Below are 22,510 nucleotides of genomic sequence, written 5' to 3' on the forward strand. Positions count from 1 at the left end.
AAGAAGAAGAAGAAGAAGAAGAAGAAGAAGAAGAAGAAGAAGAAGAAGAAGAAGAAGAAGAAGAAGAAGAAGAAGAAGAAGAAGAAGAAGAAGAAGAAGAAGAAGAAGAAGAAGAAGAAGAAGAAGAAGAAGAAGAAGAAGAAGAAGAAGAAGAAGAAGAAGAAGAAGAAGAAGAAGAAGAAGAAGAAGAAGAAGAAGAAGAAGAAGAAGAAGAAGAAGAAGAAGAAGAAGAAGAAGAAGAAGAAGAAGAAGAAGAAGAAGAAGAAGAAGAAGAAGAAGAAGAAGAAGAAGAAGAAGAAGAAGAAGAAGAAGAAGAAGAAGAAGAAGAAGAAGAAGAAGAAGAAGAAGAAGAAGAAGAAGAAGACTCATCCCACCCCCAGCGTCTGACACAAAAGCACCACAGCACCTGAAGGACCCATATCTGCAAAGACTGACCAGAGTGAATCATATAGAAGACGAGAAAAACAAGTGGTTATGGCTTTACACACGCTGACTAATCCCTAAACCTTTCTATGACGTCGGAGTCAATCATGAAGACAAACAGAGAATGTGTGTGTGAAATAAACTCCGCCATGCATCATTTTCAAATTTGACAGAAAAATGCTGAAGAATCTTTTCCGAATCTGCAGTAGTAAAAGGAAGTGCTAACACCAACTGTGCACTGAGGAGTATGATCTACACGTGTTGTATCATTATATACTTTACTCAATACAAAAAGGCAGTCGTGGATATTTCCAAATCTATTACTTAGATTGACTCTGTAAAAATATCATCACAAATTGGACCATGTTTTCCATACATTTTCTTAGGGAAGAGCAATTAATCGAATTAATATGTGCATTTAATAATTGAAAAATGTATTATTTATTATGAAACACTCCAGACAAAGCAGGTTATTATGCAGAGTGCAAAGGAGTGAAAATACAATAACATTTCAGCAACAGTTACAGAGAAAAAAAAACTATACAATTGAGCAGAATTAAAAATGACACCAAAGCTCGGTGCATCGATTAATCGGCCAAAAGGGGCAAAAGGGTCTTAAAACTCATGATTTGACCTCTAAAACACACTCTGCAGTGGCCCATATACATCCTTACAATACCAAGAAAATAATGAGTCGACTAATATGAGACCTACAGCTCTACATTAGCAATTAGAGAATTAGACAAAAGTACTAAATGAAACAATTGGCAATGTATTTTTCTTTATTCATCTAAACTAAACTAAATTAGGCTACACACAAATGTACTTGAAGACAGTTTACACTTGGTTAAACAGTAGGACATGATAAAAATGACAATGTAATGAACTCGTCCAACCAGGAACTTTCTCAACCACATTAAATGAATCATTTGACAATAAACGCTTCTCTGTGACTATAACTTATCACAGCCTTTAGTGGACAAAGTGCTTATATTACAGCCGTACAGTAAAGTGAGTTTAGCAGGACTCGGCTGGTGTGACGGGGCGAACGGTCAGCGCCGGCCGTCACGAAGACACTGTTTTGGGGAGAGCTAATTTTCTGGTTTCATACGGGTTGTGACCGCCAGGGGGCATTAGCAAGAATGCACTGGGAGAGATGATCCAGGGTCTTCTCTTTATTAAAGGTTTTAGTCAAATAATACTGGTGGTTGGTATTTACAGAGCAGTTATTGATTATGTAAATACGTGTGTGGTTCTGTAATATAAACAAGGAGAACATAAATTATAATAAAATCTGTAAAACAATAACATATAATGCACAAATATACATGAGCTCCGTCGTAGCTACTGCTGTTAGCGCTTAGCTTGAGGCACTTAGCATTCACAAATACAAAACAAGGTAAATATATAACTTTAACTACACTATTAAACAATTCGAATGGCATGCAACACTTTATACGCTCATGGAACAAATGGTGTGTCTATGTCTACTTTCGTTTCTAACAAATACTCACTTTTTTATCACGCACACCAAACAACAACCACAAGCTCTACACGATGTGGGGGAAAACAACTAAAACTCTGCAAACGCGTAGCATCCTCAACCTAACTTGCCTATGCTAACGCGTGATTGGCTACTCGACCTGTCAATCAGGCACCTGGCAGAAACGGGGCGGGTCCTTCGTCACAGCCGCCCCCTAATTTGTCCAGCAAATTTGAAACCTAAGAAGGACGCACAGTTTCAAAGTCAGTGTCTGGGATGGCGGGTAGGGCTACAAGGCGTGCAACGGGCCTGGTGTAGGTCTTATCCTTGATTCGGACTTCAGCTGCACGAACCCTTCCATCCTTCCCAGGAAGAGCTTTGGTGACCAGTCCAATTGGCCAGAGGGCTCTCGGTAGCTGAGGGTCCATCACCATGACCGTGGTCCCGAGTTGCAGCTGTGCTGGGTCCTTGTGCCATTTAGAGCGGGTTTGAAGGGTTGGGAGGTAGCACCGGATAAAGTGTGCCCAGAACTGGTCTGCTAACATTTGACTGTGCCTCCAGCGGCCTCCACTTAAAGGCTCTGCATCCTCATAAACAGCCTGTGGTAGGGAGGAGTCGCGCCGCCCCATGAGAAGCAGATTAGGGGTCACGGGGTCTGGGTCTGCCACATCTGTCGAAACATAACCCAGGGGCTTGGAGTTCAAAATCCCTTCAACCTCTGTGAGAACAGTCCTCAGGACTTCTTCTGGAACAGACTGAGACTGGATGGTGGCATAAAGTGCGACTTTGACCGATCTCACTTCCCTTTCCCACACACCCCCAAAATGTGGGGCACTTGGCGGGTTAAACTTAAACCGGATCTGGTGCTTGGCCAAATGATCACGGAGTTCAGGTTGTAGGGCTTCAAAGGCCTCTCTGAGCTCCCGCTCTCCTCCTTTGAAGTTTGTCCCCTGATCAGACAGGAGTTCAGCTGGTTTGCCTCTTCTTGCAATGAATCTGCGGAGTGCCATGAGAAACGAATCGTGGTCTAAACTGGAGAGAATATCTAAGTGCACGGCTCGTGTTGTCAAGCACTTAAATATAATACCCCATCTTTTCTCCAGACGACGGCCCACCTTGACAGTGAAAGGTCCAAAACAGTCCACACCAGTAGAGAAGAAGGGCGGCTTAAACAGTCTCAACCTCGCCTCTGGCATATCTGACATCTTGGGCACAGTTGGCATTGCTCTCCATCTTTGGCACTCTGGGCATGAATGCTGGTGTCTTTTCACTGCCTCTCGCCCCCGGAGTATCCAATACTTCCGCCTTAGTTCGGCAAACAGGCGCTCTGAGCCTGGGTGACGTAGGGCAATGTCTGTGTCCTTGATGATGAGCTGGGTAACTCACCCACAGGGTGAATGGACTCCGGTTGTAGTTGACTGCAGCGCCTTAGCCTCCCACCAACTCTAATAAGCCCTGCAGTGGGATCAAACTCTGGGGCCAGGGTCAACAGCCGACTAGCAGAGGCAACTGGCTTGTTACTGCTCAGCAAGTTGTACTCATCTGGAAAACTATCCTGTTGGGCTTGCTGTAGGATCTCCCTCTCCGCCATCTGATGGTCTGCAGCAGAGGGAGCGGCCTGGCCAGGTGCCGCCCCGTGATAGGACGATGCGACCATGTTTATGAGTTCAGTGAAGGAGGAGCACTGGTTTTCCTGTAACTGTCGTGTGGTCTTGGCAACTGTGGTGGCAAGGCAGGAGATGGTAGGTTTTCTTAGTTCAGGATCATCCCTGAGGTTCTTCTTTGGCTGGTTGCATGGACCAAGTCTCTGGTGGCTGCTGTAGGAAGGCTGGCCCATGTTTCCACCTTCAGCTGTTAGACAACTCCTGCAAGGTTTTACCACGAGTGACATCATCGGCTGGGTTCTGTGCTGTATTCACATACCTCCAACTCAGCGGGTCTGTTAGCTCCTGGATCTCGGCCACTCGTGTTCCCACAAACACCTTAAAACGACAGGAGTCTGACTGTAACCAGGTGAGGACGGTGGTGGAGTCTGTCCAGAGGATAACACTGTTGATTGGCACGGTCAGCTCGCGTTGCAGGAGTGTAGAGAGCTGGGCAGCTGTCAGTGCCGCACAGAGCTCCAGCCTGGGCATAGACTGTTGCTTTTTGGGGGCAACTCTGGATCGAGCAGTGAGAAAGGACACCTCCACTCGACCTTCTGAGTCTTCTGTACGCAGATAGGCCACGGAGCCGTATGCCTTTTCCGATGCATCTGCAAACACATGGATGTCCCTGAGACAGTTTGCGGTGTCTATGGCAGGGCTGACATAACAGCGTGGCAGCATAACTTCTGCAAGGTGTGGTAACTCTGCTTCCCACACCAACCAAGGTTGCAGCACGTCTTCAGGTAGGGAGGGGTCGTCCCATTCTCGCTTTTTGTCCCACAAGCGCTGCACTAGGATCTTGGCCGTGTCGTAAAGGGAACAATGAACCCAAGAGGATCATACAGACGGGCAAGGACTCTGTATATGTTCCGCATAGTAGGTGGTGGAGGGTCCCGCAGATTGTATTTATACCTCAAAGTGTCGGAGTTGCAGAGCCAGCGCAGCCCGAGGGCCAGTTCTTGTGGGTCGGCACTGGATTCTTGGAGCCACAGCTCAATGCTTTCAGACCTGGCTTCTTTGGGCAAATGTTTGATGGTCTCTGGAGCATTACTGGCCCATTGTCTCAGTTCGAAGCCACCTGCGGCCAACAGCGCCTGTAACTTGTCCACAAGATGTCTGGCTTCTTCTGTAGTGGGAAGACTTTGTAGACAGTTGTCAACGTAGAAGGATTTCTCTATTGTCTCCCTCACATCCTCATTCACCTGGCTGTTGTCAAACACATGCTTTTGTAGTGCAAATGTAGCACAACACGGGCTGCATGTCGTGCCGAATAGTAGAACCTGCCAAACGTAGACACTGGGTGGTTTCTCTGTCTGCAGGTCACGCCACAGGAAGCTAAGCAGAGTCTGGTCTTCGGGGAGCAGCCTGACTTGATGAAACATCCCCTTTATGTCACTGCTCAAAGCAACAGCATGCTCTCTGAAGCGCAATAGCACCCCCAGCAGGCTGGACGTGAGGGTAGGGCCTGGCAACAGCAGCTCATTAAGATTGTCACCTTTATAACAGAAAGAACAGTTAAAAACAATCCGGTTCTTCCCATTGTGACTCACCATGTGATGCGGGATGAACCACAACTCCTTGGCGCTGCTCAGCTCCTCCTCCGAGGCCCTTACCACATAACCAGCATTGACTAATTTATCAATCTCTGCACAGTAAGCAGCAGCCTTCTCTGGGTCTCGCAGTAGTCTTTTCTCTGTGCTACGAAGATTGGCCAGCACAGCCTCCTTTGGGGCTTGAAGCTGTGGCATGTTCTTTACTCTGAGGAGGGGAGTGGCATATCGCTGGACACCATCGATGTTCACACGTGTGGTTTTATCCTCCAGCAGCTGTATTGCTTCCTGATCCTGCCTGGATCGCAACACCAGCTTTTCACTGCGATAGGGGAGGATGTCTAATTGCCACAACTTCTCCACATTCTGGAGTATTTCAGCAGAGGATGACATGGTGGAGAGGTGAAGGCACTGCTGAGAGGTAGATGGGTGTTTGGCATTCTTAATCGGCCCCTGAAGTGTCCAGCCTAACCTTGTTCTCACAGCAGCGGGTCCCCCAGGACGTCCGAGGCGCACAGGGGCAACTGGAGTGATGAGGTGAGGGTAATCGGAGCCTATCAACAATAGGGGGCGTACTCTGTTCATTGCTGGGAGTGGCAGACCTCTGAGGTGTCTGTACTTTCGCTGGAGTGCCTCCACTGAGTATGTGTGTTCAGCTAAACTCAGTGGCTCAGCAGTAAATGCAGGGGAAATGGTGAACGACACTGCTGCACCATGCATAACCTTGATGTCTTGTCTAACAGTTCTGAGGGCAAGGTCTTCTGGCTCACCAATGAGTTTGAGTGTTTGGGCTGCAGCAGGAAGCAGAATAGTCCGCTCTGATCCGTCATCAAGCACTGCATATATCTCTAGTGAATTCTCACCATTGCGGAGCAGCACCCTGCTAATCTTTAACAGGACTTGGTTGCAGCCAGAACGTCTGTCAAGGTACAAAACTTCATTGGTTGAGCTGACGGGGCTTAATGGTGTCTCAAAGGGCTTTGCATTAACGTCATGTAGGGCCTGCAGGTGTTTTCCTTTGCACTTTGGGCATGTGACTTTCAAACGACATTGGGCAGCCTGATGTGAACGTGCGCAGCGCCAGCACCTTCTGTTAGACTTGATCCACGCCGTTCTCTGATCCACTGTTAACAGGGCAAAATTACCACACTGGTCAAGGTAGTGTAGTGTATTGACACAATATGGGCAAAAAGGGGACTTCTTGGGAGTGACTGTTGTCTGCTCTGCTGGCGGGGGATCACTGGGCTTGTTTCCTGTATGAAAGATGTTAGTGTTTCTGCTGCTCTTATTGTCACGGTACCGAGCTGACTTGGGTACACTGCTACTCCTTACTTCACTGTGTAATGACTCAAACACTGTCTCTTGTATCTTCAGCTCATCGGAGAAGTGCAGAAGGCTGGGAATTGTGACACGCATGGGGTAAAGGAACCTTTTAAACTCAGCTCTCATATCTTGTGGCAGCTTAGATAATAAACGTGTCACATGTGACCCGCAGCAGAGTTCTGTCTGTCCACTTTCACCTAGCTGTTCCAACAAGCCCACCAGCGCTCTCACCCTCAGTGCAAAACGCTCAAAGCCCAGGGTGTCTCCACGAGCTATGTTTGGGGACTCCATCAGGTCAGCAATCTTCCTGAGTGCTAACTGGTGGGGCTGGCCATAACGCTCAGTTAAACTGGCCATTGTGTCTGTATATGGCTGCTGTGAGTTGATATATGAATCGGCAATAAGCAAGGCATCTTCGTGCTTTAAGTGGTCTAACAGTATTTGATAGATGACGTTAAAGCGTTCAGTGGCGTCTTCAGGCAGAAGGTTCTCCAGGGCCACCTTGAGCCTGGCAAACTCTCTTGGATCACCCTTTGTGAATGAAGGGATTGTAGGCTTAGGGCCGCGATACACCACCTCATGTTTAGGAGGAGGCAGGGGTCTGGTGTGCTCGGACTCACGTCTTGGTGGGGTATAGGGGCTGCCATACTCTGGCGTCGGCACAGGAGATGGGGAGTGGTGTGTATCTGCCACATACCTTGGCGGATCTTGTGGGGTAGTTCTCATGTCCCTTAGCAGCTCCGTGAGTTCAGACACCATCCTTTGTGGTGGCGGTGATAGTGGCCTCTCAATGAACTCATCTGTTACAGGAGGGGGAGGAGGTGGCCAGTACTCAGGACATGTAGGCAACATAAAGTTCACAGCTTGTGCAGGCGGAGCAGAGAGCAGAAGCTGACTGTGATCTTGGCTCAAAGGTGCACGTAGGCCTTGTGGTGGAGCAGGGGCTGGCATCGGGATGAATCGTTGGGATGAGAACTCTCTTGCATCAAGGCGCCTTTGCATGTCCATCATCTGTCTTTGCATACTATGATTGTCGTTAAGCACTCTGTGTAACAATGCTAGAGTGTCAGATGTTTCTTCTGCAGCTGGTCTCTGCCTGGGCGTGACTGGTGTACTTACAGGTAAACGCAGGGAATATTCAGCAGCATATGGATCCATAGCTCTGGCTCCTTCTAGTTCACTCCAGTCAGCAGGCTGTGGAGGTGTGAGAGACGTCGTCCTGGCAATTCTCCCCACCGATCTCTCCACGCTGGGATATGGTTGTTGCTGCTCATATGCATTGAGAGCAGCTTGCTGTGCAGGGGTGGACACGTAGTCCTGCATCCAAACAGGTGGTCTTCTGTCTCGGCGTGGCCGAGCACCTGCATCGTGTAGAAGGTGACTCTGGTCTGAATACATCTCTATTTATTCCACGGTGGCCACACTTATCCCGGGTTTCGGCACCATTTGTTTTGGGGAGAGCTAATTTTCTGGTTTCATACGGGTTGTGACCGCCAGGGGGCATTGGCAAGAATGCACTGGGAGAGATGATCCAGGGTTTTCTCTTTATTAAAGGTTTTAGTCAAATAATACTGGTGGTTGGTATTTACAGAGCAGTTATTGATTATGTAAATACGTGTGTGGTTCTGTAATATAAACAAGGAGAACATAAATTATAATAAAATCGGTAAAACAATAACATATAATGCACAAATATACATGAGCTCCGTCGTAGCTACTGCTGCTAGCGCTTAGCTCGAGGCACTTAGCATTCACAAATACAGAACAAGGTAAATATATAACTTTAACTACACTATTAAACAATTCGAATGGCATGCAACACTTTATACACTCATGGAACAAATGGTGTGTCTATGTCTACTTTCGTTTCTAACAAATACTCACTTTTTATCACGCACACCAAACAACAACCACAAGCTCTACACGATGTGGGGGAAAACAACTAAAACTCTGCAAACACGTAGCATCCTCAACCTAACTTGCCTATGCTAACGCGTGATTGGCTACTCGACCTGTCAATCAGGCACCTGGCAGAAACGGGGCGGGTCCTTCGTCACAGACACGGTGGATATTTCCCCCTCAGAGGAAGTCAACAGGGAAGTAAACAAGGATCTGAAAAGGCTATGAGGATGTGAGAAAACGTCGAAACGCTGGTTTTTAAGAGTTTGTGTCTTGTACATTATATGACTGTAGTTTTGTTGAGTAACGCCCTGTGGCAAACTGAAAGTACACCACAATTCTCAGGTCTTTGTCATTAAACGCTTGAATAGAAGAGTGACTTTAAATGTGTTCGAATCAAATTATAAATTCCACAATTACTGGTTCAACTACAATCACACTGAGCCCAGTTCAGTTTGTTCGGTCCTTTTCCTGGTTTTGTCCGAGTCTAGTCCAGGTTCAGGTTTGGTCTCAGTCAGTTTAGTCCCAATGTTGATGTAATGTGTGTGTGGAATGTGGAGATCGTTCGGTTTAACGATAACTGTGATTATTCAGGTCACAATGTCATCGTAAGAACTAAAATCGTCATCATCCTGAGAACGTTTAGTCCGGCATGTCTGTCCCAATTAGTCTAAAAAAAAAAGAATAATTTCAGTTCAATCTAGCTCTGGCTGTTTATATGATAATATCATCACTTTTACATTTATACAGTTTGATTACATAAAGCTAAACTTGTAAAAGAAAGCGAATTTCGATGTTTGGTCAAACTCCAAAACAATCATGAATAATATTTGAAGAGGAAGTAAAAAAGGAACGATTTGTTTAAAAAAAAAAAAAAAATGTACTTCAATAGATAGAAATGTTGCATCAGTAATGTAAATTAAACCTGTTTTAGATTATGTAAGATCCAATCTTAATGTGAAAAACCTCTGCACACATCACAGGCACAGTCAATATAAAGTGATCGGGATGAATCAAAAGACGTTTGTATAGAAATCACAAACATATAGGAGTCACAGCAGCGAGTCTGAACTGGCCTCGCAGCGTTAACGCACTTCTGCCTCCTCTGGGAGTCTGAGAACAAAGGACAACATCACTTTTGGACAGTTATCTCTTCCTATTGAATACTTTTTACAGTACTTGGCGCCTGCAGAGTCTCTTTTGCCCCACCGTCGAGGGCGGGACCACAACAATCCCGAGGCAGCAGAGATCCCATCGGAGCGTTAAGAAAGCAGCGCCAGGTGAACCACAGAAACTATTATGAGTGAAACTACATGATCAAATCTTATTTACGAAAGGACAAAAACTGCCTGGAGAGCAGAGGTACGTGGATCAACACCCAAGGATCCAGGGGCGTAGGTCAGAGAATGAATGACAAAACGGATTTTATTAGTCAATGGCCATAGCAATTAGCCAATAGGAAAAGCCCCAAGTGGCATAGACCATACTGCCACATTATGAGTAAATACAAATATATATTTTCACTCCAGGACTCTCATGGTTCTGAATCTCAACAGGGCCTCCAGGTTAAATAAAGCTATAATAATAATAATAATAATAATAATAAGACATCAACATGTGTTTAATGTTACAGCTGAGAAAAGCTGTCAAAGTGATGACTGACTCTTCATTATTACCACATGACGGTCTAAAACAATCATTCTGCCAAAAGGCTGCGAGCAGTGCCCTTTTGTCCTGTTCCCAAGCCCACATAAAATCACTGGGAAAAGTCAAAATAAAATAAAAAAACAGTAAACGATTTGACAAGGTAATTACAGAGCACTTTTCTTTCCAGTGAGATTGCGACATGCTTGATAAGTCGTCAGAGTCTGCACCAGTTCCCTCCAAAAACAGACAGAGTCCAAAAACATTAGATTAAATAACTGTGGCTGAATGGTAGACTTTTGGCAGTCAACAGTGGTCTTATTGTGCGTCTTTACAGTGACATGAGCCCATAATAAATGTTCATCTGCCGGGTCGAGATACCTCCGGAGGCCATTCTTCCGGAGCGCTGAGTGTGAGTCACTGCGGACGTGTTGAACGACTACATACGTTCAACACCGGACACGCATTATGTGAGAGACGATTCACACACAACAAATACATTAAAAAGAAGGGTTTTGGTGGAGGAAGGTGACATGTTTTATGTTTTATTTCATTAGATCTTTTAAATTTGAGAGTGGGTGGAAGATAAGATAAGCTTTATTTGTCCCGGCGATGCACGGCTAAAGAACGGCAGGAGAATAAAAACATGCAATAAAGTAAAAGATGGGAAACTTTAAAATTCAACTTAAACCTACCAGATTATGTACAATGCATGGCTCTGACAGACGGACAGAATAAAGAGCAGGTAAAGTGATTTCAGGGACAATTGCACCAGAGATAATTATTTGTGTAAAAATGCTTCACTCAAGATCCTAATAGATAAAGGTACATTTTTACCACTTTATACACTTTTTTTTTCAATCAAGAAAGTGGTTCCTTTCTACGACAGCTGCAAATGCGCTCTGGAGTGTGGATATGAAAACTGAAATGAAGTCACATAAGGGTCACTACACACTTTCATTTACATAAAAGTACTTTTTATATGAATTATATTGTTATTGTTAGTTCATTATATATTGCAAAATGATGTCATATTGTGTGCTGAGTAACTTCAAGTCTTAAAGTCTCAATGCGAATGCTATTGCTTTGCCTAAAATGTTCCACAGTATGACATTAAACATCTCGATCTCCATGAGACAAGCAAGTTCCGGGTCAGATCTGTGTAGAGGTGAGACCCCCTCACAATACAAATGCATGTTTTCAGCTTTAATACATCCAGATTACGTTATGTATTTGAGTCATTCGTTGTTATAAGTAGATGGTGCATTTGTGGTGCAAATGACACATATATGAAAGATAATAAACAGTAAGATCTGCCAATGTGAATCCAGCAGTGTTTAATCAGGCACAATATTTAGTTATACGATGAAATAACAAGTTGTCTGTTATGAGCATCTGAAAACCAAAAGTGAGAGTAGGCCTGTGGCTTTCAGGCCCGTCTTTACTATTGAAGGAGATGCTGCCGTTGACATTTAACGTGCTGTTTTTGTGTTTGCGACAGTTCCAAATGTGGAGACAGGTCCAGCCCACACGTCGTCTCGCCTGAACCCTTTCCCTCTCTTCAACATTCACACTGTTTTATGTTTGAATACATTTTTTTTTTTTAAAACAGATGCCAAACTTTGTGATTCAGATACATAATTGAGAGTAGAAGTTCAAAGGTCGTGCTCAGCTGTTGTAAATGTCATGCCAGCAAAGTGTGGAACATCAGGAAATGCAGCAAACAGTACACAAAGTGACATTTCTGCCGCTCTGACGATGGAGGAGGATCATTGCTAAATATAAAAACGGAAACGAAACATAAAGGACTAATTTCCAGCTATTTTGTAATGTCAGAAAAAATATGGAACTTTGAAATGTTGAAGGATGAAACACTTTTGGCACCAGCTTATATCCATTTTCAAGCCTTAACCCTCAAACCAGAACTACAAACTTCTGTAGGACCTAAAACACAAAGATGAACTATTTAAACACAGATCACACTTGTAACACGTTCTTTGCATGTTTTACACTCTGTCCACCTAAAAACTACACACTCTAGGACCAGTGACCAAAGACACAGAACACACACAGAACACACAACAGATTCACAATCTCTAACTCTCAAAGCAACAGAAACATCTCAAAAGCAACAGAAACATCTCAAAGCAACAGAAACATCTCTAACTCTCAAAGCAACTGAAATATCTCAAACTCTCAAAACAACTGAAACATCTCAAACTCTCAAAGCAACTGAAACATCTCTAACTCTCAAAGCAACTGAAACATCTCTAACTCTCAAAGCAACATCTCTAACTCTCAAAGCAACAGAAACATCTCAAACTCTCAAAGCAACTGAAACATCTCTAACTCTCAAAGCAACTGAAATATCTCAAACTCTCAAAACAACTGAAACATCTCAAACTCTCAAAGCAACTGAAACATCTCTAACTCTCAAAGCAACTGAAACATCTCTAACTCTCAAAGCAACATCTCTAACTCTCAAAGCAACAGAAACATCTCTAACTCTCAAAGCAACAGAAACATCTCTAACTCTCAAAGCAACTGAAACATCTCAAACTCGCAAAGCAACTGAAACATCTCTAACTCTCAAAGCAACATCTCTAACTCTCAAAGCAACAGAAACATCTCTAACTCTCAAAGCAACAGAAACATCTCTAACTCTCAAAGCAACAGAAACATCTCAAAACTCTCAAAGCAACAGAAACATCTCTAACTCTCAAAGCAACTGAAACATCTCAACAGAAACATCTCAAACTCTCAAAGCAACAGAAACATCTCAAACTCTCAAAGCAACTGAAACATCTCAAACTCTCAAAGCAACTGAAACATCTCAAACTCTCAAAGCAACATCTCTAACTCTCAAAGCAACAGAAACATCTCTAACTCTCAAAGCAACAGAAACATCTCTAACTCTCAAAGCAACAGAAACATCTCAAAACTCTCAAAGCAACAGAAACATCTCTAACTCTCAAAGCAACTGAAACATCTCAACAGAAACATCTCAAACTCTCAAAGCAACTGAAACATCTCAAACTCTCAAAGCAACTGAAACATCTCAAACTCTCAAAGCAACTGAAACATCTCAAACTCTCAAAGCAACTGAAACATCTCAAACTCTCAAAGCAACTGAAACATCTCAAACTCTCAAAGCAACTGAAACATCTCAAACTCTCAAAGCAACTGAAACATCTCTAACTTTCAAAGCAACAGAAACATCTCTAACTCTCAAAGCAACTGAAACATCTCAAACTCTCAAAGCAACTGAAACATCAACAGAAACATCTCAAACTCTCAAAGCAACTGAAACATCTCAAACTCTCAAAGCAACAGAAACATCTCAAACTCTCACACATACGGCTGTGTCTCCATGACGCTGAGATAAGTTTCTAAATCTGATGATTTTGTCTATATTTTAAACACAGTTGTATTTGCAAAGTCAGATTCTTCTGAACTGTTTTGCAACTGAAGTTAATAGTTTTGTGCGATAGTTTTGCCAGATTTATGAAAAGTGCCAGATGTTCCAAAACTATTTTCAGCACATTAATAATTACACTTTACAAAAACTAAATGATAGAATCTTCATCCCAACAAATAATCTGCCTTTGACCTCAGTTTTTACTCTAAACAATAGTAATTATCGTCGGGCTAATAATGCTTTTCATATCTTTTTAAATGTCGAGTGCAGGAAGTGGCCGACCGCACACGGTGACGACCACCCTCCAGCGGGTGACTAACACTGACCAGTGAGTCTACGTGCTCTGTGACTAAACGCTTCAGGCTCGTTTTAAGGCGGCTGGATGGAAAGAATCAGAACGATGCAGAAATTTATCAAGCAAAATGTGCAGCAAAATTGAAATTGCATTTGTAAAGTATAAAATAATGACATTTTTGTTTACTACTGTTTCCATAAACCTAAAAACACCTTAATCTTTCTCTGACAATGCAATGTAGCCTATTTAATTCTACATTTTCAAGATTAAAAAATAGGCCTGGTCACCACTCCTAGTGCAGTGAGCTACACAATCTCAATTAGAAAGTGTAATTTAATAATGAAGAGAACAAATGAAAAACCTAAAATCTTTCCAACTGTGCACTTGTTCAGGAGGTCACATAAGAAGCTCTGCAGCACTCTCTGGCCTTAAGGCTTCATTTCACCCGGTGTAAAACTAACTGAAGAAGAACATCAGGCCCACTACACTCAGACCTGGTGCTGTGATGTTTGAGGCTTTGCTACATCAGGACTTGCACCACTCGTTTCCCCTCCAGCTCAGGCACTCGTGTGTTCTGCTGCATCAGGACAATGACCAGACTTCATAAATGTGAGTCTGAAAACGCCCCCAATTATGGCCAAGTTAAAACAATTCTGAAATAAGAAGTGGGTCAAAGTGACACTAGAGTGATGAAACCGACACCATGTTATCACAATCATCTGGTGTCTGCAAAGTGTGGCCCAAACATTTATCAGGTTCAATTACCCATAAACATATAACTTAAAACCTGAATTTCATGTTTTCTTGTGTTGGCTGAATTATTCAAATTGGTTTGATGATCTGAAACATTTAAGTGTGTGATTTATCAAAAATCAAAACCCAAGCATGCTAATTCTTTATTTTTTACCGCAATCATTTTAAGGTTGATTATTATTATTATCATTTTACTATTAATATTAGCCTATTATCACATTGCCTTTCAACAACAAAACATTTAACCCCGTCTTTCTAATGAAATGAGCCCGCTGTGAATATGACACGACCGCAAGTACAATCTGACTCAGACGCGCGCAGTAAAGCACTAAAGATGTGAAAGTCTCTTCAAAGAAACTGAAAATATTATGTTTGTTCTTAATTTAAACTCAATTGAATCTTGTATTGGGGAAAATGTGATTGAAGGGCGTGCCTGAAATGAGCCTTAAAAACAGTATTATACACCTTTTGATGGACTAGATTGATTGATTGATTGATAATAAGGCAATATTCTTGTCCTGGAGTAAATCCATGTGGAAGTGTGGGGCGGGTGGATCCACGCGATCCTCGGTGCCCACAATAGGAAATAGTGTTTTTTTACGTCGGTTAAAATAAGCGCACCGTGAATGTCAGCGCGCTGAGGAAGCACTTTCGGCCTTGACATTTTAATGAGGAGCCCACTTGTTTGTTTGTTTATATTCGGTCGCTGCCCACCTGCAAAATGCTAATAAATCCTACGCTTGAAACTCCTGAAACAAGACATTTTACCCGACAAAACCATGTGTAAAACAATGTTTTAGGCATAGGTCCCTTTTCTTTAGTTTTTTTGTTTTGTTTTTTTGTTGCTGTTTTGTTGTTTGCGCAGTTTGTTGGTCACAGAAAACCTTTTTCTTTTAAACAGTAGGTCACACAGGCCGTCGCAAACGTGACTTCAGACCCGGGAAGAGACAGACACAGACTTACTGAGACTTACTGAAACGTTTCGTGGCGTAAATATTGGTTTTGATCAAGTGGGACAGCAATGAGCTTCGGCTATTTTGTGTCTGTTACATTGGATAATTCTGCTCAAACACACACTATATCATAATAAGTATATTGCCAATGTCGAACAAACCTATTTAAAGGAGCATCTATTATTTCCAAACGTGCCCAATGAATACATTTGTGGATTTATAATCAGAACAGTCTTAAGAATACTTTTAGATTTTACGGCCAGGTGTGACCCATTTTTTATTTTGATTGTGATAACCTCAACCAAAAATAAGTCTTAGACACGTTTTTAAATGAATCAATAAGATCAAATTTAATTTATCCAAAATATGATTTTTAAAAAAGAAACAGAAACAACTTCTGTAAACAGGTTTATAAACCGAGCACGTAAAGCTGGTCAAAACAGCCAAATTCTCAAACCACCGTAAACATCTGTAACAATAAGGTTAATAAAGTCTAAAGGTCAAAAAGTGTGTTATGGAAGAATTTGTGATTTATTTTTTTTGTCCTAATTAATACAATGTGTAAGTTAAAGCGCATTAAAGACACGAGGCCAGGAGAGTTGTGCCCAGCGGTGAAGACGGAGCAACAGTGTCCTTTAATCTAGAGTTCTGGCGCCATCTAGTGGATCATAAAAAGCATTGCAACCCAAGATCAATTCAGGCCTTGTTTTTTTTTACTAATTGTTTTTAACACACACACACACACACGCACGCACGCACGCACGCACACACACACGAGAGATCAAGAGTTGTTTTAATTAAAAAAACACATTTAGTAAGACTGATCATAAGCAGCACTTTATTTCAAACGATTGTAACCCAAACAATAAAGCAATTCTCCTTCTACATAGTATGTCATGGGCTACTGCTGGTGGTGACTCTGTATGCACGCTGAAAACAAGGTCCAGGAACTATTACAATCTGAAAAGGAATCATGTTTTCATTAATAACTGCGAGCATCTAGACTCCTGTCTTTATAATATTATTAAGTCACTATAGTTTCAGTCTTTCATGTCAGTAAAATTTAATTTTGAAATCAGACTAGTGCCCAATCTGTGTTGCAACACAGGAATTTCCCCCGTGTGGGACAAATAAAGGTGATCTTATCTTTTTTGTTGTTTATTTTTTTGCACATGAGAGTGCCAAGTGCACTAAACACTTGGCACTCTCATCGGACGGCGTTTGTAACAGTGAACTCTGGTCAGCCAAAGTTTGGCGCAATTATCAAATCGTAAAGGCCACAATTATTTAAATAATGTCCTCAGCAAAGAACAAAATATCTTGCCTTTTTATAGAAAACTCTTGTACCTATAGTTTAGACCGCAACAAAGATGTTCTGAAATGCATGTAATTTCTGTATTAGTTCTTCAGTTTATTTACTTTTTAACCATATATTGCAAATCTAATATCTAAATCCAAGTATTTTTTTATTATTATCCAGCCTACTCTAAAGTACTGGAAGCTGTAGTATGAGCCAGACTTCAAGATATTAGGTAAAATGTTGTTATATTTTGTTTCTAATGTTAGTAACAATGATTTTGCTTATATAATATTTTTTCTTTTTTGTTCATAAACTGACTCACAATTCTTATCAAGGATCATCAGATTGTAAAAAAAAATCCTAAGTGAATTTGAACACACTATAAAAATGAAGATAACAACATGTTTATCTAATATTGAAATGTTTTTTGTGTAAGGTTGAACTCCTGAAAAAGAGTTGTTAGAATCTGCACCATCTACATGAGATAGGAGGACTTAAGACTAAGATATTCATTTTTTTACAGTTGAAGAGTATAAAGTTGGGCTTGATTAAAGAACATTTCCCTTGAACCAGAACATCCTCAGCCTGAACTCTGCAAGGACCAAGTCTCTGTGTTTCTGACTCCACAGTTGCTATCGGCTCTCCAGTCCTGGACCATCTGCAGCCTGTCCATCCTGGTTTAGTCCTGGTCCAGTCCTGGACCATCTGCAGCCTGTCCATCCTGGTTTAGTCCTGGTCCAGTCCTGGTCCAGTCCTGGACCAGTCCTGGTCCAGTCCTGGTCCGGTCCTGGTCCGGTCCTGGTCCGGTCTTGGTCCGGTCATGGTCCGGTCATGGTCCGGTCATGGTCCGGTCATGGTCCGGTCCTGGTTCAGTCCTGGCTCGGTCCTGGTTCGGTCCTGGTTCGGTCCTAGTTCGGTCCTGGTCCGGTCCTGGTCCGGTCCTGGTCCGGTCCTGGTTCGGTCCTGGTCCGGTCCTGGTTCGGTCCTGGTTCGGTCCTGGTTCAGTCCTGGCTCAGTCCTGGCTCAGTCCTGGCTCAGTCCTGGCTCAGTCCTGGCTCAGTCCTGGTCCAGTCCTGGTTCAGTCCTGGTTCAGTCCTGGTTCAGTCCTGGCTCAGTCCTGGCTCAGTCCTGGCTCAGTCCTGGTCCAGTCCTGGTTCAGTCCTGGTTCAGTCCTGGTCCAGTCCTGGCTCAGGCCTGGCTCAGTCCTGGCTCAGGCCTGGGTTCCTCCTTGCTGAGAAGGCAGGTCGAAGGACAAGCGCTGCTGGGACATTTATCCATTTGTTCATTTCCTGTGAATGTTGGTTAATCTGCTTCTTTACTGTGCCCTGTGGGGTCACCACTACTGTTGTGATTTTGGGCTTTACCAAAATACATTGAATTGAATTGCTGTAAGTCTGTGCTTTCTGTTTTAGCTACAGCTAAATTAAACTGAGGTGGAGCTAGAGCTCAGCTTTTCTCTGCCTGGTAACAACGTGCTGAGTCAACTCAAGCTTCCACCCTCCCTCACTACCCACGCTGCACTGCTCTGACTCTTCTACAGCGGTGGAAATGCATGATACCAAAAGTGACTGTATCGCTGCACCCCGACCCACACACACACGTTTACTGTAAAGTCCCTGTGAAATTGGACATGTCTCTATGGGACAGTAACCTGATGTAATGATCCTTAAAAGCCTTTCCATAAGTGAGTAAAAGAACAACTAGTATTACGTAAAACTGGTACATTTTTAGTAGTGGTAGAAGTCAAAATCTAAATTGTAGTTGTAATAGTCATAGCAGTAGTGTGACTTGTCAAATAGTATTAGTAACAGTGGTAGTATTTGTTGCACATTACAAAACGTTTCATAATATCTTATCTAGGTATCTACTAAAATAATTTCGACAGGCCAAGCGGTTGACCCAGAGACTTAGTATGTGTGTGCTCAGGATAATAGAACAAATGATTCATTTACAGAGGTGGGTTTTACTCAGTTACAGTTACATTAACATTTTCTAGAAATTGTACTACTCGAGTTAGTTTTTCTACAAGTTACAAAAGCTTTATGTTGACAATATGAATTATTTAAACATTTGTGTTTCTTTCAGATGATTTCGTTTTTTGAGTTTATCCTTTAAATGATGCACAAAATCTGGTATTTTCAATGTTTTGTCCTTCCAATTACATTAACTTCAAATTACGTTACGTCCAAAACTACTACAGTGAACTTGTACTTGAGTAATACTATGTTTGAAACAACTTTACTCTTACTTGAGTACATTTTTAGACAGTCCACCCACCTGTGCCAAGTTTCACTTTTATAATTTGAGGATGTGGTCACAGGTCAGTTTCAACACTGAAGGTTTAATACAATAAAAGTAATAGTAGTATTACAGAGTACTACAGTTTCATGACGTCATATGCAGTTTCCATCTTTGTGAAGAAGACACAAGCTAGCACACAAAAGCAACAAAACAGTTTTAAAGTACGATAGACCTACAGATCACCTCATTTATCTGAAAACTAACATATTTCCTCCACAAACTAGGACAAATATATGGCCCTTCACAGTGAAAACGAGATAAAATAACACATAATGATTTCATTCAGCACGGTGACGTGTTAGGGCTGTTCAAATACTCTGCATCACCTAAAAGCAACCCATAAACAGACTTTTATGAACCAAGAAAAGACACATTTTCTCACTTACCAGCTACAGCCACTTCATCCTGGTCCAGTTCTCATCCCTTAGTTTAGCCTTTACTGGAAATCTAAAGAAACAGAAAGAGCAGAAAGAGAGAGAGAGAAGGAATGCTTTTAATCACTTTTGGAGGAAGCCATCTGTCTCCCACACACATTTCTGAGCGTACCAGTCATAAGCAACACACAACAACACTGAGATACAAGCTCTCAAGGCCGAACATTTTTAAAGCAAAACACAATAGAAAAAGACTCAATATAGAGAATGAATGGCGGAGGTAAGGATGACAGAGGGAAGTAGAATGCTAGAGCTGAGCAGAGAAAGACGTACGACTGACTCATCAAAACCACGCTTCCTCTACAGAACTCTCCAAATGACTGGCCTTTTTAGAGCACAGCATCAAATCGAATGGTGCTCCCTCCCTTTGTTTTAAATGCATGTTCCTCCTTTGTATAGACTTCTAAAAGACCAGACTTTGTGAACGGACTGAGCGAGCCTGAGAAACTGACCCGCAAAAGCACAGAGTCATGAGAACTGGACAAAACTGGAGGTTATATTTAAAACCAGTGGCTTCCTTTGCCGAAAAGAAGGGTGTGTGTGTGTGTGTGTGTGTGTGTGTGTGTGTGTGTGCAAAGCAGTATTCAATATTGTAGAGAAAACACTAACTTCATTCATTAAGAGTATAGGATTGGCTTGAAATATTTTGATTTCTGGAAGTTGTGGGTAAACCATTTTCCACCAGAAAAGAGCTTAGCACATAACATTTTAAATTCTTCATGTCATTCTCTTCCAGTGTGGGCACGCCCCTCTTCCCACACTGTCAGTGAAGGACCATTTTGTCCACTATTCTTGTTTGTATATCACAACATATTCAAAGCAAATGATCTATATTTTTAAGGATTGTGGTGGCAAACTCAATTTAAATGTGATAAAAAGGCAGTGGTCGCGGTTTGCATGAAGCAGCTAACTGTGTTCTTTAAACAGAGGAGTGAGAATGACTCAACTCTTCAGTGCAGGTGCAACACTGAGCTGCGTCTGTTGCACTGTATTATTCATTACTACAGTGTCAACAATTCATACTAAATGTATTTCGATTCTGTCGTGTAAAACCTGTCAGTGTGTCTCTAGTTTGGGGAGTTTGTTCCTTGTCTGTTCCTCCCATCCATGTGTGACATTCTACTCTTTTGTCCAACATAAAGTAATATATCATTACCTATACGTCCAGATATAATCCTATAGTTTATATATTACACTTGCACCTATAGTGAATAATGTGACTTCAGATTGGGAGACTGACGCCTGTTGAAAACTCTATAATGCTCTTCATACCAACATCTCATGGCACAATGGCTTCTCTGAATAGAAGGACTGTGTGTGAACTAAATCCCACCTGCTTCTCACTGCTCGCCCTTTGTCTTCAGCGATACATTGATCTGTAAGACCAGCCGACACCAGGAGTCAGTCGATACGTCCTGCGGGCTGTCGTGGGGAATGGATAAAAAAAAAATCTCACTGATGACGTGCTCCAGGCAAAAGTCCAATGCAGCCCAGCCCCAGCTTATTTTCAGTACTTGGTCATATAAAACTCCGCCCTCTGCTGGTGGCACCTCAGGTCTGCAGTTGTGCTAAGAATGGATTGGACATTGGTGAGTGACTGTGTCGAATACAATCATCTACTCAACATTTATCATTCCACAGCTTTATTTTGTTCCAGCCAAGCATATCATACGGGTGAAGTGTGCAAATGCTTTATTGTTGTTTTTTGTTTAAGTTGCAGCATTCTTCTTATTTTGTGAAGTGCAAATGATTTTTGAGGAACAAATAGCAATTTGTTATTACAGCTTAATACACGTGCATCGGATCATGTGTCAGTACAGTCAGGACAGGAGGTAATATCTAAATGCACGTAATGCCACTGTTTAACCAGTAGGAGGCTCTATTGCATTTCCTACAATTATGGCATATTTGAATGCATGGCACACAGGGCAGAAGCAATTCAAAATCTAAAGCATATTTACCTGTCTGGGGACAAATTTACTATGACTTACCATAATAAACACATCAGTGATATGATAAGGAATCAGGTAAGAGTAACTCAGATGCTTTTGTCGGTTTCAGCTCCACCACTTCCTCTGAGTTGCCAGGTAAAAAAAAGGTCTTTGCTGGAAACCAGTGTCTCTGACTCAGAACTCCACTGCAGGGTTATCGGCACCAACCAGTCAACAGTCAAGTCACCTAAGCACTACCATATAGGTCCACGTTCTATGTACCCAGCACCCAGGTCTAGACCACCAAATTACTGGAAACTAAGTCAATACCTCTCTTAAGGGAGTGCCTCTTCTGACAGTTCCACACAATAGAATGTATAGATTTAAACAGACCCAAGGTGGCTTTACTTCATTCCTTCTTATATACAATAATGGTAAAAATTTGAAATGCTTAATCCTTGAAAATAGCTTACAATAAGTGACAAAAATGTTCCACCAGATGGAGCTGTAAGTTTGTCTCCAGCAGAGGCAAAAATACACGCAGAAATGTCTCATCTAAAGTCTGCAAATGGAATGAGGAATGCAAAGAGACACACCTACAGAAATTGCATGTAATCAGTGATTACAAGCTTGTACACACGCTCACATCTTGATAACACAGGAAGGTTCTAGATGTTTATGATGTCGTAAAATACATGCATTTTTCCAGGAACTGAAGGGCCCATTTTACAGCTACTGATGAGATAAGATTTTATTTTTTAATGGCTGGTTTCAATTTCTTCAGACCTTCCTCAGAAAGTGTGATGTATTGTTCAGATCAGGAGTTGTGCTGTGGTATAAACAACCTTCTTGTATCTTTGAAAAAAAAATAGACCTGGGGTGTATTTCAATTCAAGTCTAGTATCTGTGGTTAGCAATAAAGGTTATACTATTAACATATAAAGAGCAAAGAAAACTATAGAATTCTACAATGAAAGTGCAACCAATACAGGCTGACTGTAAAACCAGGATCGTGCAGTGATGCAGTAATCCGTAGAAATCCCTGTTTGCCATATTTGCAATCTCTATGGCAACCTCCCGTGTGCTTTTCCCCCAATTTGTCTTTACAATGGCTTCACAGAGGACAGCCAATGATCAGCTTGTTCCTGTTGCAACTT

The 22,510-nt window shown here is 42.3% G+C and overlaps 1 long non-coding RNA gene across 1 annotated transcript in view; it reads right to left on the minus strand.

Moving 5' to 3' along the window:
* The window catches only part of LOC140351235 (uncharacterized), a 32,536-nt gene that overhangs the window by 8,875 nt on the left and 1,151 nt on the right, over nucleotides 1-22,510 (minus strand). Inside the window, exon 2 of the long non-coding RNA XR_011925343.1 lies at nucleotides 19,375-19,435. This is a non-coding gene — a long non-coding RNA (uncharacterized lncRNA). The remainder of the gene's footprint in view (nucleotides 1-19,374; nucleotides 19,436-22,510) is intronic.

Source organism: Eucyclogobius newberryi, unplaced genomic scaffold (genome assembly GCF_026437365.1).
Source record: "Eucyclogobius newberryi isolate DKJ021-1_F unplaced genomic scaffold, fEucNew1.0.hap1 SCAF_8, whole genome shotgun sequence".
Classification (NCBI taxonomy): Eukaryota; Metazoa; Chordata; class Actinopteri; order Gobiiformes; family Gobiidae; genus Eucyclogobius; species Eucyclogobius newberryi.